This window comes from Stegostoma tigrinum, chromosome 25 (genome assembly GCF_030684315.1).
Source record: "Stegostoma tigrinum isolate sSteTig4 chromosome 25, sSteTig4.hap1, whole genome shotgun sequence".
Taxonomy (NCBI): domain Eukaryota; kingdom Metazoa; phylum Chordata; class Chondrichthyes; order Orectolobiformes; family Stegostomatidae; genus Stegostoma; species Stegostoma tigrinum.
Window position 1 is genome coordinate 41,381,137 of NC_081378.1, and position 13,791 is coordinate 41,394,927.

At 40.5% G+C, this 13,791-nt stretch overlaps 1 protein-coding gene and 1 pseudogene across 1 annotated transcript in view; one reads left to right on the forward strand and one right to left on the reverse strand.

Moving 5' to 3' along the window:
• cwf19l1 (CWF19 like cell cycle control factor 1) overlaps positions 1–13,791 on the reverse strand; it is a 150,655-nt gene that overhangs the window by 70,914 nt on the left and 65,950 nt on the right. The window lies entirely within an intron of this gene.
• Positions 2,734–3,418, forward strand: LOC125463430 (small ribosomal subunit protein uS7m-like; annotated as a pseudogene).

The window sequence follows — 13,791 nt, forward strand, 5'->3', positions numbered from 1 at the left end:
AGTATCACATTAAAGACAGCCGAACCTCTCCGAATCACCTGAGCTGTCAATTAATCTGAATTTACAGGCCCACCATTGTGATGATGATTGGTTGTGGAAGCACTCAAGCAGAACTGAATATACAACTGTATGCCTCTAACTTATATCAATAACCAGCTATTGAAATTGAAAGCAATGATTCTTTTTCTCAACAGCAGGCTTTTTTTCTTAAATTTAAAGACACTGGAATTTAAATAAATTGATAGCTTGACATTTCTAGAAACTTTTATCTACCTTTTAGGAGCATTCTTGTCTATTCTTAACAATCCCAATGGGCACGTTGCCTTCTCCAAAAGGTACCTGACTTGTACAAACAACTCTGGCGTTTTGGACATTTTGATCTCTGATACATAAATACTAAACATTGAAATTTGAAAATCCTAGCAACAAGATTTGCCTCTGATTGAAGACAGCTGAATTTTTTTAAATACCTGCCACCCCATTTCCTACCGCTGACTGCCTTCCAGCTGCAAATGATCGATGTTGAGATAGCCTTTGGAATTTCTGGAATTGGGACTCCAGCACTATTTTTTTCTAAGATGCCAAACTCTACCAGCTCATAGAGTCCTACAGCGCTGAAACAGACACTTTGGTCCAACCAGAAATCCCAATCTGATCTTGTCGCATTTGCTAGCATTTGGCAACATCTGTCTAAACACTTCCTCCTTCACATACCCATCCAGGTGCCTTTGAAATGTTGTGATTGTAGTCACCTCCATTGCTTCTTCTGGTAACTCGTTCCTTACATGCAACACCATCTGCGTGATAAATTTTTGTCTCCCATGTCCTTTTTGAATCTTTCCCCTCTCTCCTTCAACCTATGTCCGTCCACTAGTTTTGGATTCCCTCACTTTAGGAAAAAGACATTTGCTACTCACCCTATCCACACCCCTCATGATTTGATAAACCTCGATAAGGTCACCCTTCAGTCTCCTACCATCAGTCCAATTTTGTATCCAATTGGCTAGCGCACCCACCCTCTCCCTCCTGCATTCCTATGTGATCTAGCTTCACTAACGCGTCTACCATTGACAAACATTTAGGTCTAAGTATCCCACAGTTATTCTCAGAACTAGTTTAATAGCTCCTGTTTGATTAGATTAGATTTCCTACAGAGTGGAAACAGGCCCTTCAGCCCAACAGACCCATCATCACCACATAACCCACACACCCCTGAACACTACGGGCAATTTAGCATGGCCGATCCACCTAACCTGCACATCTTTGGAGTGTGGGAGGAAACCGGAGCACCCAGAGGAAACCCACGCAGACATGGGGAGAATGCGCAAACTCCACACTGACAGTTACCTGAGGCTGGAATTGAACCCGGGTCTCTGGCGCTGTGAGGCTGCAGTGCTAATCACTGAGCCACCGTGCTGTTTGTGTCTGTGAATTTACTGAATTCCCTCTATGCTCTTGTCTCTGGCAGTGACTCAAGGTGTAAATCCTCTCCAATCATAAGCACCCAATTAACACATTTTCAAAGTGAAAGCTATGAGGCTATATGAATCTGTTTGCTGGAGAGGGATCAGTCACTCTCATTGCATACATTATTAGCAGTTTTGGAAAAATGGGTCTTGCAAAGTAAAGTTATTCTACAACAGTACATGATATTAATCATTGCAAACAGCAGGAAATCACCGATTTCTGTGAGTTTTTGATGGAGAACAAGAGGATGTACTTGTAAATTATTATATAACAATAATATGAGACAAGTGATTGATGCTTGCTGTAAACTCTCTTGATTCAGATTAAAATTAAGTTAATAGTATATGTAAACAAAGGAACGACGTGCAAAAGAACAGTTATTAGGCAAATGCAGAAACTATTTATGTGACTAGCAGTCTAGACTGTGGAGGTGCATGCCACAGAACAACATTCAGTTATTCAATAGAATCTGACATGTAATTAATCATAATAGAGACAAAGGACACAATGTTTGCTGCACAAATCAATGTGAACATGCATCTTATGGTGCAAACCAGGGATGTGCTCATTTCTAACATAATTTCAAACTAATTTATTTAATTCATTTAATAACCCTGCACCTGCCTTTTAGAATTCCTTCTGGAGCTGAAATTTGGAACTTGCAGTGACTCAAGAAATTCTGGGAATCTGGAAGTGAATAACAGCCCAAAATATTAGTCTTAACTGTAATCCTGCTTCCCTGAATTGAACACAGCAGGTAGGTAGCAAAAATAATCATAAATTACATACCATAGAATCCCTACACTGTGGAAACAGGCCATTTGGCCCATTGATTCCACATCAACCTTCAACGATCCAACCTCCAACCACCCAGATTCATCCCCCTACCCTATCCCTTGTAGCCCTGCATTTCCCATGGCTATCCCACCTAGACTGCATACTTTTGGACACTTAGGGCAATTTAGCATGGCCAATCCACCCAGCCCGCACATTTTTGAACTGGAGAAAACCATAGCAACTGGAGGATACCTATGCAGACATGGAGAAAATATGCAAACACCACACACACAGTCACCTAAGCATGGAACTAACGCTGGGTCATTGGTGCTGTGAGGCAGCAGTGCTAACTACTGCGACACAGTGACCCCTTATCACCCAAGGTGGCGGTGACTGAGAACCAGAGCTTGGTATAAGATGGCAGCAGGTGGGAGCAGGTTGGCGGTGGGGTCCGTGGTAAGGTCTGGACACTGTTGCTTCAATGCATGGATGCCAGGCTTGGTTCCTATGAGGCTCTCGATACAATCCTTATTAATTGGAATCTTGGATAAACAAGGAGTGGCACCAGATCCCAGCAACTGAACTTGGCCCAGAAGAGACTGTGGCCCTGGAGCTCAGGGCTACCTTACCCATAAAGGTAGCACTAACTAATCAGAGCAGTAGTCTCTTTCATGAATTCTTGTTCAGCAAGTTCATGAACATAGTAATGCGATAAAGTCAAAAATAACTGTCCAGATCAATCATGAGCAAGACTTTTAAATCAATAAGCGGAAGCAAATTGAATGTTACCACAAAGCATCAGAGCCTGAGAAAGATACCTTTGAGTGTAACCCATACAGCTCCTTCCTCCAAGCTTTAGATAACTGTAAACCTGAGTTGGGTTGACAAGCATGCAAAGTGGTAAGTCCTACCAGGCTCCAATGTCTCTTACTGATAATGGCCAATGTTTCCCAGCCATTAAATGGTTAGTCGCTGAATGCAGTGAGAACTGGCACCACCGCCCTCAATGTATGAGGGATTATCACATGAGTTGCTTGATGTGTTTAGCGACGAGGGTAATGTGATCAAGAGGAAACACGACATTCACAAAATGGCTGAAGGAAATAGAGCTTTTGCCCATTTTAGGTGGTGCTATGGCTGTGCAAGGGAATTATATGTTAAGTCACTATTTTAAGTTGCCCAATTTGATGTCATTTTGCTTTATCTTTAAGGCCTGTTTACTCGCCTTATGCTTATTCTCCCAGTTTTACATCATTGCCCTTCCCCACCTCATCTCCTCTGGCCTTTCTCCCCACGAGTTACCTCCAAAACTCCATTGGCTTTGTCTCTCTAGCTTTGTTTCACTCTCACATTCTTTCCCTCCATTCTTGCCTCCCAGCTTGCTTCCCCCTGCCTGGTCTTGGTTCCCAGCCCAGGGCATGTCTCCTTCTGCCCGTAGCTTGAACTGCTCCCTATACCACTGAAACTCTTCTTTTCTCCTGACTAGCTCCAAACTTGTACTAGTGCCAGTATTGGTTGATGCAGGAACTCTGCAGATTCCTCTGCTGGCAAACTTTTGTGACGAGATGGAGTCTGATCAGTTGAAAAATGAGTATAATATTTTTAATGAAACTGCCTTGTACAAGGACGATATTGTTTTCTCCTTTTATGTTTAATATATTACATATTAAATATTTGTTTATATTTTTATTTTATTATGCTACGTATTTCAGCTCAGAAGGCACAGTGCTGTAGGTGTATGGTATAGCTTTTTAACCTGTGCATTGTTTATTTCCAAGCAAAAATATGCAAAGGAACTTAACTCTGACTTAACATTGATTCCTTTGGGAACATTTGATTCATTTAAAGTTGTTTCACTAAAGTTGTGATTACCAGAAATACAACTACAACATTAAGTGAAGACTGCTCATACCTCACATTCGTAAAAAGGTTCTGTGCACTGCCATTTGAACCCTGCACTTTTTTCTGCATTGGAGACTCAGAAATATATTAAACTTGGGTTCTTCTAACACAAATTGCCCATAGTGTGCAAGGATGTGCAGGCTAGGTGGGGTAGGGTGGTTCTGGGTGGGATGTTGTACGGAGGGTTGGTTTGAACTCGATGGGCCAAATGGACTGCTTCCACACTGTCATGATTCAATGAACTGATGAAGCCCAGGAGTTTCAATATTGAATGGGGCAAGTTGAAAGCCTTCTGCAATTTACTTTGTGGCTCTATTAACTAAAGTATTTACTCAGGCTCAAATTAGATTGGATGCTTTTCGCAACTGCATGACTTGCATTTTATGTGATAATGATGTATCAAAGTGCTTCGTACTATGGGAAAAAAAATGGTGAATGCCCAGTAGGAGTACAAAGAATGATTGAAAAACAAGGTTAAAAACATGGGTATACAAATGGATGTTGAGGAGCCAGATTAGTAATTCTAGAGGACAGGGTTACAATTGTGTACAAGCAGTCTAGGGGGAACATCAGTAAAGTAGGGGTCAGTTAGAGATTAAGGATAAGGAAATGAAAAGTCATCGCACTGCAGCATTGGAACTAGTGAAGTTCAGAAGGAGGGAGATGAGAGCTGAAGTGGGGTTTTGGAAGAGAGCAAAAGTGAAAGGAGAATGGGATCGTTTGCAGGAGAAGATGGAGTATTTCTCCTGATTTGATACTAGTTAAGACGGGGGCAGTATGGAATGTAAGGAAGATTCTGAGCTGCCTCTCTTCACAGAAATAGAGCTGTTGTGCCATAAAGGCCATAGGGAAAGAGTTAAAGCCCCATTCCAATGGAGAGGTGTCACCGGTGGCTGATCTTATACCTGCTTAATTTCTAAGGTCACAAGCCATGGTGAGTCATGGCATCTAGGAGCCTAAGATTATAGGCTGGGGAATCACATGCGTGGGAGAGCTGAGTCAACAGTAACAGCAAAAATATCGTTCTCAGAGGGCCCCACTTCCTGATGCCAAGAGTCATGAATGAAGTGTGGCAACCCCAACAGGGCAAGCCCCTTTCCATCACCAAGTAATATTAGTATTGGCTCAATAAGGCCTTTAATTAGCATTGCCTACTTCAGGGTTTCAGTTGGTAGCAACAGGAAGGCTGCCTGTAATTCCTTCTATCAAGGGATTTAATTGGGATAGAGATGGAAGGTAGTGTGGTCCTCCCTCTCTACTCTCCTGTCTGATTAAAGGCACTCACTGCCTGGCCCATCATTGGGATGGTCATTGCATTCTGTCTGTGGTGGGAGAGTTTTACCCGATGGTTCCAGCAGTGTTAGAGAAAGAGATGTTAGTGCAGTAGGCAATGCTTGCAGGGGTGGGGAATGTTTTATTTTTCATAATAGATTTAGGGAGGAAATGAGACATGCAATTGAGCAGAAAGCTATGATTTTACAGTCCATGTTTAGCTGCAGCAGCAGTTTGGAGAATTCATAACTGGTTCTACGGGAACTGAAAGATTAGCTGAGTGTTCCTAAACATCATCAAACCACTCAGCACAAATGTTTTCTCTTTATATTTGCGCTGGCACTTTCAAAGGGCTATCTGCTTAACCCCACTCTTTTGTGCTTATTCCCTACCACCCTGTCAATATTTATTTTCAAGTATTTAACCATGGAAATTTCCTATTAAATTTGCTTCACCACATAGGAACAGCGAGGAAGGATTGATAGAGGGTGAAACAGAATCACAGTCAGGCAGTCAAAAGGGCATCGAAGAAGTTAACAATTTTGTGAATATAAAACAACAGAAGCCATAAAGGAAAGAGAAAGCGGAGATGGAAAACCAAATTTTTCCTAAAACAGTGTTCCTCTTCTCAAAATACTAACATTGTCTGTTCTTCACCGGGTCACTGATAGCTACAATATAACCTAATGATGGCTCAATAATCTTTTTTTAAAAAAAGGCTGTGCAAACACAGGAAAATCTCTTAAATATTTTGTTTTTCATAGAAAATTGATTTTGATAAAATGAACACTTATGTCCTTTTAAGTTCTTTGCCCCTTTGAGTAAAACAAACTGCTGTGGACCGATAATGGAACATAATTAACTTTATGCATGTGTGACCCAGAATCATGCAAAAACAGGAAGATAGTTTCATCAAGTCCCATTACAGTCACTTTTCTTTATGTCTCACATCCTTCAGAAAACATTTCTTGTTGAGATAAGTGATGTTACGGTAATTAAGGATTAAATGGGCTTAAGGTTCACGATGCTCAGAAACTCTTAACATAATTTGCTTAGCGTTCTTCCCTCCTCAGTATGACAGAAAGTAAAGTTCTGAAAAGAGCAGTCAACAATCTTTGCAGGTCACTTAACCTGAGTCCGCACTGTTTTATGTTTCCACAACACTGAAAATAAACACAGATTCTGATAATTGTCAGGGTTGTCACGGAGTTGCACCTTGTTGCTTATGACCTTGTTTTCTATCCTCCGTTTGCCCCCTCTGTTGTATTGGAAACAAAGTCTGGCCTTTCAATATCAATAGCTGGGGCCAAAACTATTAATACTAACAGCTGAGCAGAATATTCAGTCCCTCAAATCTATTCTGTGACCCAACTGGATCAAAGATCATTTCCTGCCATCACTTTGCTTCATATCATTCGATAACCTTCAAACAAAAGAATAGAAGTTAGAGACGAATAAAAGAATATTAGAATCTGATGTGTCAATCCCCTTATCTGGTATAATAGTATGCAGTGGCCCTATGCCAATAGCAATATCTGCATACAGTAACCAAAAACTTCGTGTATCCACACCGTTAATTCTCATTCCTGGTATCTCTCACTTCAAATTTCTTTTGTCACCAATATTAATATCTGTTGTACTAGTAACCATTAGGTAAATTAATAATACTACAGGTAAATTGTGTATTACTATTGTAACAGTATCTACTATTATGAATACTATTACCTAGGTTATCAGTATGTGCTGACCTAGGAACAACGTCAGGTCAACAATTGAGATAAATGTACTAGTATTTGTTTTAGTAACTTAGGTCAAATGCCCAGTTACTATTCTGATCACAAACCAAGAGCAGGCCCTCAAAAACCCCTCATGTGCTTTTAGCAGTCATTTTTCCAACTGACCATTTCACACTAGTGAGCAGTGCTGTAGGATGACCAGGCAGAGGAATAGATATTGGTACAATATACAAAGATAGCAGCATTAAGAATGTAGATACAAGAAACAAAAGTGGTGCTAAACTGGTCATTTCAAACACGAATTGCAACTGTGGAAAATAACCCTAATATTTTTTAAAAACTCATTCCACTCCCTAGGTATTCATAACTCATAGCCTACCTTCCACAGCTACCCAAAATCTCCAATGAAATTAATACCAAAGGAGAAAGTGACCAAGTGCAGGGAATCATCAATTTCTTTTTTAAGGTGAATCCAGCAAAGCTCATTTTGCAGATATAACCATGTTCTAGGCTGGGCTAGTCTCAAAAGCTTATGCATTACTATTATGAAAGCAGTGCAAGGAATAATTTGGGGAATGTTTTCAATATTGGTGCAAGCACTGGTCTGGTAAATACATGTGCAACTTTGCAATACTAATAAGTAAAAGTTAATTTACAAGTTAAACTACAAAATAGGCACTGTCAAGAATGATCTTTAAACAGCTCAGCAGCCATCAACAAATCTCCATTTACCTGACAGCCTGTTGAATCTGAACACCCTTGATTTAAGTCTACTACCCTAATATTTACAAGCGCGCAGGGAGTCCTGACTGGCCACTGTTCGATTTAAACCAGGCTCCCAATTCTGAATTGTAATTCAAGTGTGTTAATGAATATCTCACTGCACTGCATAAAAGGGAATTAGCATGTACACTTTATATGGCATGAAACCGAGCCCCAGTTTCCAGAATAAAGTGATCAATTCCCCCTCTCACTGCTCCACCCAAAGTTTTACTGAGTTGCAGCATTAGTATTCATTCCTCGTTTGTCTTCAAGTAGGAAAACGTGAATGATGTTTTATACTACACCAATAGAAAATGTTAGTGACTAACTGCTGGCAGATGTGACATCTATAGGGTTTGTATGCAGCCTGTGGGACAAGCTTCCATCTAGTGGTCATTTCCAGAAAACCAGCCCTGCAATTTATTAATAGCAAATTATGATTGAACAATCATAATTAAAAGATTAAAACCATATTCAAAGTGACCTGGTTTTAACAGAAGCAGAATCAATGCACGAGTATATGAACAAAATTAATCTTTTCAGTTTTTGAGAATAAGCAAAATTATTTACAGTATAGATTTGTTTTTTTTAATTTGTGGCATGTGGGTATTGCTGTTTGGCCAGCATTTATTTCCCATCCCTAGTTGCCTTTAAAAAGGTGGTGGTGGGCTGTCTTTTTGTACTGCTGCAGTCTGCCTGCTTGTGGGTTGACCGACAATGCCACTAGGGAGAGAATTCCATGGTATTGACCCAGCAACAGTGAAGGAATTGCGGTATAGTTCCAATCAAGTGGGGACTTTGTCCTGGATGGTGTCAATCTTCTTGACATTTGTTGGAGCAGCACTCATCCAGGCAAGTGGGGAGTACTCCAACACATTCCTGGCTTGTACCTTGTAGGTAGCAGACAGGCTTTGGGCAGTAAGGAGATGAGTTACTTACCACTATATTCCTAGCCTCTGGCTTTCTCTTGTAGTGACTGTTTATGTGGTGAGTCCAATTGGGTTTCTGGTCAATGATAACCCCCAGGATGTTGATAGTGGCGGATTCAGTGATGGTAAGACCGTTGAATACTAAGGGATGGTGGTTAGATTGTCTCTTATTGAGTTGGTCATAGCCCTCTAATGAAGTTATGGTAATATAACATGGTAGAATCTGAATTAATAACCACACTACATGCAATTGCCAATTTCCTGGTGCCTTTATCAAGTTGCTTATATTCTGTTACCCAAGTTAGAGGATTTTTTTGTGTAATTCATTTTCTCTCTACTCTAGCTCACTATTTAAACCAATCCACAGTTTACACTATTGGCTGGAATGAGGAGGACTGAAAGTATACTTTTTAAAGAAAGTTTGAAAAATTGGACATTCCCATGGAACAGCTAAGCTGATGTATCAGCAATTTTCATTATTTTGAAAAGTTAACAGAAACTAACCAAGATACCAAGTTTTCACAAGCGACCAGTAGGTATTCTGATTGTTTTGCCAATAATTTTCTACCTGTTGATTTCATGAAACAAATTTCCAATGATGCTGTTGAGCAAGGATTAGAACCTATTGTTGGGGCAGAGTATAGCCTCCGACAGCACTATCACTGACAGTATGTGCTGAAAATGTAAAACAAAGAAGTGCACGGGGTATAATTCCATTTGTTATATGGCCTAACAATTGTTATTTTTTAGATGAGCTGAATGATTTACAAGAACTGCTGATGTCCTCAAAAGGTCAAAAAAGGAAAAATAAATCTACCCAGAGTTTCCAGTTTCTGATGGGTACACAAATCACTTCCAAAGATTCACCTCAAAATAATAAACAAAAGTCGGTTTGAGAAACTTCCTTCGGAACCTGGCAAGGTTTAACGTGTAATTTACTTATGTGTTCAGTCATAGAATGACACCGGATTTCTGTTGCACAGACTGAGCTACCATTCTATAACTCATGAGGATGCTATTGTGGATCACATCACCTTTGTGATGAGGGTTCATATGCAAACCCAGACAATAACTGGAATGTAGTCTTGCTTCTTTGATGATTGTGAAAGAGCTCTCGGTGTACGTGAGCTCTGAAAACTCTTAATTCAATTACATCCTCAGTGAAAAACTTCTGAAAAGATTGAAAGCCTTAAACTAAGAGTACAGAAGTATCACACAGGTGTTCCAACATTTGTTATTTCACAATAGGAGGTGGTCAAAAGGTGCAGCATTTGGGTCGTCTAGCACTAACATGTCAAGCACAGAAGTGCTTACACAACTAAGAAAAAAACGTTAAAAGAAAGAAGCAAATGAGAAGTTGATATACAGGTAAAGGTCTTTTGGTTCATTCAGTCTGGGATATGTTTCCTAGATTCCCTGATAGCAACTGCACTTGGAAAGTGCCTCATCAGCTCCAAAGTGCTTCAGGGCTTTGAGGTTGGGAAAGGCACTATAGAAATGTAAGGCTTCTTTAAGCCTAATGTATCATAATACAAGCACTGCCCTCCCAAATCCATGCAAACAAGAACTGAAAACCAGGTTAACAAAAAAAATCAAGCAACTTAGCAGGGGTGTTCTGGAATAATCATTGCTCACTCATTCGGGCAATTTCAAATTAGTACAGGAGGTCACTCATACTCTATTTAAAATGAACAAATACTTACACTTTGCACAAGATTCTCACTGCTCCAGATTGAAACAGGTGCAGATCTCAGATTGAAGACTTTTATTCTTCTTGCATTTATTAAAAGCAGAAAATAGTCGATGTGAACAGAAGGTTCATCAGTCAGTGTAAAGAGGTAAGGCAACATAACACTACAGATTGGAGACCCTTCATCACAAAGACTGGAAGCAAGTGCCTTATTGGGTGACAGAAGAGGGTAACAACAGTTACACTAGCTATAGAGATGATGTTGATATTCAGTATCTATGAGGTTCACTAATGAGATGATTAAAAAGGTTCCCATAAGATAATGATATTACATGGGAGAGACCCACATGAGAATAATTTAATGTAAAATAATGAGTTTAAAGCTACTCAAGTGCCTCATTTTGCAGTGTGACGTGCTGGTTAGGCTGTTCTTTTCCTGAAAAAATATTAATACAATGTTCTGGAAAGTGTGAGCAAAGACAATGGCAGATCTAAAAGTTGGTGAACATCACAGCCTGCCCCCTTGATCACTGATATTTTTGTCTTGCTACAAAAGTGTAATTTCTGCACTACAAAAACAAATATCTGGGCCAAATTTATCAGACAAATGATGTTCAAATCCAATAAGTCCCTAAAAGTATTGGAAAGGCAACGGGAAAGATATGCCCTATGTTTTATTAAAATGATGGTTGGATATAATTATACTGCAGATTGGCAACTTATCTCTTGATCCTATAAACTTGCCGACTGATTGGCACATTAAAAATGATGAGTCATTCACACAGCATTTCTTTCCCAGCGAAAGGAAAACAAAAGGCCCAAAGAACAGAGTAATGTGCAGGAGTTCTGAAATGGAACAGTAGACATTGAAAACAATGGGTCTGTTGCTTCTGAAATGATCAGAAAAGGGTTAGAAAAAAAACAGCAGCCAGTTGGAATTGAATCATACTTGATTGGGATAACAAGGTGTGGAGGTGGATGAACACAGCAGGTCAGGCAGCATCAGAGGGGTAGGAAAGCTGATGTTTCGGGTCTGGACCCTTCTTCAGTAAAATATTTGATTGGGAATCAGAATGGCCCAGAGCTTACTCTCTGCATTGGGTCTGGTATAACAAGCACAAGCGCAAGCAATAAGCTTTTGGCTTGAAAATAGCAATCATTGTCCTTTTAAAAACCAAAAGAACTGCGGATGCTGTAAATCAGGAACAAAAACAAAGCTGCTGGAAAAGCTCAGCAGGTCCAGCAGCATCTGTGGAGAAGAGAACAGAGTTAACATTTCTGAGGAAGGGTCACCGGAGCCGAAACGTTAACTCTGTTTTCTCCTCCACAGATGCTGCCAGACCTGCTGAGCTTTTCCTGCAGCTTTGTTTTTGATCATTGCTCTTTTTATTAGACATCAGGGGGGAAAAAATCTGACCACATAATTTTGAGGTGCTGTAGGTAGTGCCCATATCTTGGAATCAGATGCTCCAGGTTGAAGCCCTCAAAATAAGTTGAAGACCAGGGAAGGTGTGTTCATAATGTGGTCAAATAGGCTAACGACCAAAGCATAATTCTTTCCAATAAACTAAGAGCAGGAGGCTCAGCCATTCTTAATATGAGATAATAAAATGGGAGGCTGGATGAGCACAGCAGGCCCAGCAGCATCTCAGGAGCACAAAAGCTGACGTTTCGGGCCTAGACCGCTCTGATGAAGGGTCTAGGCCTGAAACATCAGCTTTTGTGCTCCTGAGATGCTTCTGGGCCTGCTGTGTTCATCCAGCCTCACATTTTATTATCTTGGATTCTCCAGCATCTGCAGTTCCCATTATCACTGATACATTCTTAATGTGAAGTGGTTTCCTTCGAGCTAAAGTCTCTGGAGACAGGCTGGTGATCAGGAAAAAGTTGCAATGGAAATAGACATTAGCACATGTATTGTCCTCTTCATGCACCAATAGACAATGAAAGAAGAAAGAAGAATGCACAGTATCCAAACTTTACAATCCTTTAGGCTTTGCCCTGGAGTTCACATGTCACAGTTTTTGGTATTATTGGGCATTCTCAATAGTCCACACTTACCCATAATACAATAAAATAGGCCCGGCTCTCAAAGGTTGTTATTATAAACAAATTAATGTGTTGGCACCAAATAAAGCTTTGTCTGCTGTGGAAAAAATCACAGAACATATTCCTGAACAATCGTACAGTGTCACCAGAGGAAGAGTGATGGGTGAAAGTTCAATGATTGTAATCACATTGCTATACAAAGACTGGAATGCTTGATGTTGTTGCTTCAGGAACTTTCTTGCATATCTACAAAGTACAGATTCCAATAAAAATAAAGGTCTAGGTTAGATAATGTGTTCAGATCCCTTTCCAAGTGTTATATGAAGGACAACAGAAAAGAAATTGCAATATGACTGTCAGGCTAATTTAGTTGAATACTAATGATGTTGACAAATGACTCCAGAAGTGTTTGGGGATCTGGCATTAGTCTGTGGCAATCAACTATACCACCAAGCAATTGGGTAACTTGTATGTTAATGGCATGGGCTTATGTGCTGTTAATGGCAGCTACATTGTGTGAAATGTGCTAGCATGTGTGTGTGTGTGTGTGTGTGTGTGTGTGTGTGTGTGTGTGTGCGTGCGTGCGTGTTTTGGTGGGGAGGAGTGGGGAATACCCTGACAAGGGAAACTCCCATCACCCAATGGCCAGAAAGTAATGCTGCCTTATTTAAAGCACAGCCAGCCCTGCGTTAGAGTCAGAAATCAAGCTTTTAAATAAAGCAATGAAGATTAAACCTCCAGCATCTGAATTTCTGTTACCTTCATGCATTAAAGATATCCCAGAGTCCAGAGAAAAAAATGACCGGTGGCATCAACAGAGCTGTGAGGTGTTATGGTCCAGCCAGTGAATTCCCTCCAGAGCTTCTTTTGATGTGCGGATCATTTCTGTACTGGTTCTTTCACTTCCTTTCATTGCAGGCAACTTCCTAAACCTGAACCTCCTTTTGGCCTCAAGTTCGTGATTCCACTCGAAGGGATGGTCCCTCCATACCACATAGTTGTACACTGCTCCTTTGAGTTTTGGACCTCGGAATTCTGGTATGTCGATTTCTTGCCTGAGGTTCTGCCTCTCTGAGTGTCAGATCAGCAATACTTGACACAGACAAAATCTGAGGTCATCCCAGTGCCCTGTGACACTGTGCCCTGGGCATCCAAAACTGAGTGGGAGTTTGAATTGTGAGGAGGATGCAAAGGGACTTCAGGGTTA